Genomic DNA, 4,399 nt, shown 5'->3' with positions numbered 1-4,399 from the left:
CTTTTATTTTAATATTCCCTGTACATTATAGGAAAAAAAAAACAGGGTCTTTTTCTGCTTTTACATGGAGTCCCTGTAATAAGTGGCTTTTTGTCTTAATTTCACAGTTATGTTATACCTGCTACATTTTAATGTGCTAAGGTTATTTTGACTTTGCTTATATTTTTGAAGAAAATAAAATGAAATATTTCTAGGCTAAAATTGCCAGGGTTCTAAAATTTAAATATATAATCATGTAGATAACATATTTAATCTCTAGATTCTAATTAGCTATCTTGAAGGACTTTGTATAATCCATGTAAATAATGTAGTTTTATAGAGTTTCACTAAAATTTTCCAAAATTTTTCCTATGCTAATATATCTCCCCTATTGATAAGCATTAAAAATAGAGACTATAACAATAATCAGAAATGTTTGGGGCATGTAAAAAAGAAAACCAAAACTTTATTGAAATCAACATAAGACTTTATTCATTTGAGGAATGAATAAATAGTGTAAATACCTGGATTCTTTACAGAGGAGTAAAACAAATTTAATATTATCCTAAGTGAAGTGTTAATGGAAGTTTTCTATGGTCCATGTGTTTTGAGATTTTTTCCTATTTTCTGAAATTTTATTTTTATTAAAAATGCTTATCAATAGAGGAAATAAATTAATTACGCATAATGGATTTTAACATTGTGATAGATAATTACATTGTTGAAGAGTTTGAACATGATTTAAACAAATATCCCTCATTGCCTTGAACACATCAGGTATAAAGTAATTACCAGGTTGTGTCAGCCTTGTGGAAGGTGTTTGAAGTAAGACACGGGGCTCTGCAATTGACATTGCATTAACTGAACCTTTCACTTGAGGAACTAATGTAATCATGGGCCTCAAGTAAAGCATATAAAAATAAAAAGAATCAGCCTTTGTTCTTATCACACATGTAGACTGTTCTTCCTTCAGAATGGCAGTACATTTGTTTTTTTAATCTCAGAAGACAGTCAAAAACAGTAGCCTTACGAAATGACAACTAGTTTAAAACAAAACTAAATGGCCAAAGTAGGAACATGAAGACAACTTAAAATATTTATGTGGTGTCATGTGAAACCAATTTATCCAATGTAACTATAGGGGAAAAAAACCCACCTAGGGTCAATAATTAGAATTTAAGAAACTTCCAGCTTCAGTTCCATATAGAAAGTGCATTCGATTATTTCAACCACATGATAATCTATCCTTGCAAAGAGGTAAACTCCCTGTCACTAGAGCTGTTGAAGCAGATGCTGAATAAAAGTCAGAATGTCAGAAATCCCATTGGGTTGGAAGTTAAAATAAGTTCCTATTTTCCCCACCAAATCAGTAATGGCATTACTCTGATGGCTCCATTATTTTTCTTGCTTTTACAATTAGGGAAGCAAGTGCTGCACTCAACTTCAAAACTCATTCAGAGAAAGTCCCTGAACTTCCTTGCCATGAAAAAAACAGTAACAGAGGAGGGAGTGAGCTAGTGCTCCCTGAACTCTAATCCACAGAAGAACTATTGAGGAACACACCGTGCCCACCTGAACCTGTGACAGTGCTGCTGGTTGTCTCTGTTCCTTATTGGTAGATGCAAACTTCAGCTGGAGGACCGTTTTTTATAATCAATATTGCTAAGGGTGCTGAGGCAGATGCTTTGGTTGACTGACTTCCTTATATTTTCTACCCTGTTCTGATACTGACTGTCTTCTGGGTTGTCACAACATAGAAGCTGAGTCCGGGATTAATATTCCTAGGGAAGCCTTTGGTCTCCTGGTAGAGAGAGTCCTTGCCCGCTTCCTGCTTCCTCAGGACTTAATCATGAAACATAATGATGGGGCCGCAGCAGTTAATGCACAGAACATAAATCTCAGGGAACTGTAAGGGCCGAGGCACCTATAACTGCCTGACCAGCACTCAGCCTCCATTTGCTTTATTCATAACTGTTCAGATTGTTCTGTTGCCAGCAGCTAAGTGCCTTCCTGATGAAGATATGATTCTTCTTGATTCTCCCCTTCCCTTGGGAATGTACCATTTCTAGTTATAAGATTGCTTAAGCATCCTAATTCATAAAGCAACCCTCACTGGTAACAGAGGTCTGAGGATTGCTCATGGACTCATAGCACCTTGGAGTTCAAAGGGATCTTTAGAGTTTATTAAATTCTTAAAATTCTTATTATAACAGGAATTGCTTTCTTAAAAATCCCTTTTTAAAAATAAATGTTGTCATAGTTCATTTGGGCTACTGTTATGAAAACTGATAAACTAGACAGCTTTGAAACAATAGAAATCTGTTTCTCATACTTCTGGAGGAAAGTTGAAAGCCCAAGTTGAAGCTCAAGGTGCTGGAAGATTCAGTAAGGACCCTATTTTGGATCATAGACAGCATCTTTTGGTGATCTCCTCCCAAGATGAAAAGGATGAGTGGTCTCTGGGTTTCTTTTATAAGGGCACTAATCCTATTCATGTTGACTAAATTACCTTCCAAATTACCTTCCAAAGGACCAAATTACCTTCCAAAGGCCCCACCTCCTGATACTTGCCAGTATGTAGGTTGGAGTTCAGCATATGAATTTTGGGAGCAAATATTCAGACTATAGCCAATGGCCTTTCATTCACATGGCAATTTATGAAGTACTTACTATATTCCTATTAGATTTGCATGTCTTCATTAAAGAATCCCAGTAGCTATCAAGGTAATCATTGAGTATCTCTGACTGATAGAAATATATTCTTTATGAGCTGAAACATTTTGATTTTATAATGGATATCATAAAATTCTATTTTGGTCTATAGAATATGTAATATCTGAAATAATTATTAATGTAATTTATGGAAAAACAACATCCACATGGTGTTTGAAGTAGAGGAGAACTATTAAAACATAACTAAATGGCCAAAGTGGGAACATGAAAGACAATTTAAAATATTTATGTGGTGTCATGTGAAACCATGTGTCAGCTATTGACACAGCTTCTAACTGTGTGGATTGTGTATACAATCAAGTTATCTGAACTGGTTATTCTCTATTACCTCCAACCCCCGTTGTCAGTGTTGAGCTTTTAGGGCACATTACATAGGCTTCCTGGCCTTCTGTCACCAGGTGATTTTAGTTAATGGGAAGTATCTGCAGGACACTGTAGGATGGGAGCAGAGGGAGGAGAGAGGTTGGGTATGTTCCCTGAGTAGATGTCCTTATTCCCTGGGGCTTACCACTGGTTGCATTCCTCTGCAGTTTCAACTCCTTTAGAGTGTCTCTTCTTTCTGTAAATGTTCATACGACTTTAGTAATAGCAATCTTTTCTCTTTCCCATTGGTGGTGTCTCCCCAAGGTTGCAGATTCTCTTTGATATTCTTATACGTCCTTTCCATGTACTTGTAGATTCTCTTTATAGGAAATAGGTTCCTATTTCTACCTTCAAAAATTGTCCTTTTAGAGTATGTTATCTGTTTCTTTTCAGGTCCTCAATGTTTGCATTATTAAATCTTTCTGAGCCTCAGTTTACTCACATGCACAAAAATACTAACAGCTACATCAAAGAATTCCTGCAAAGGATTAAATGAAATTGAATCTGTAATGCAGCCCAGCAATCCAGCTCATAGTAAGTGTTCCATGAATATAAGACTGAGTAAATATTTCAGATGAAAACACAATCACCATAGTAAAGAGTTCATCAAGGGTGTTCTTCTCAGTTTTACTTATTGCAGGAATTATTTTTTTTAATATAAATATAGCCTAGTACATGTGAGTAGAGACAACAAGCAATGATATCAATGTCTCTGTGTATAACAGAGAGTACTGTTCCTTTTAAGATTCTCACTGTCCCCTACCAAGCCTATCTATCTTTTTCTCTCTGGGTGTCTGCTCATTCAAGGATAAATAATAGGCAGAGCTTCACAAGCCAAAATCAGTGCCACCTTTACTTATTTTATGACCAGTATAATGACCTGTCTAGAGATAATTTAAAGTCCTGTATATCACTACTATTGACTATATATATTTACCTTTTCTTGATAAATGAAAGGCTGAATAAAATACTTATTTGTAGGTCCACATTTTAACCTGAAGGAAACCTTTATGCGCATTCTTCCCAATGCATAAATTCTTCCCTAGAAGAAATTCTTTTCTGCATTACCTTATAGATTGCCTTTCACATAGTAGGCACTCAATAAATGTTTGTTGACCAAATGATATATGTAATGCATTAGCAGGGACTAGTGGTTCTACTTGGGATTCAGGGTAAGATGCAGATGGCTCAGCAGATGGCATGTAAGGACAAGCAATGCCTTCCCAGGGAGCCTGAAATTATTCACAGAAAGTCATTACGTCACCACTGTGACCAGCTTGAGCACTCCTATGAATCTGACCAGACACATTAGTGAGTGATAGAA

The sequence above is a fragment of the Spermophilus citellus genome (genome assembly GCF_964194105.1).
Source record: "Spermophilus citellus genome assembly, chromosome: 14".
NCBI classification, from domain to species: domain Eukaryota; kingdom Metazoa; phylum Chordata; class Mammalia; order Rodentia; family Sciuridae; genus Spermophilus; species Spermophilus citellus.
This window is presented reverse-complemented; position numbering follows the sequence as displayed.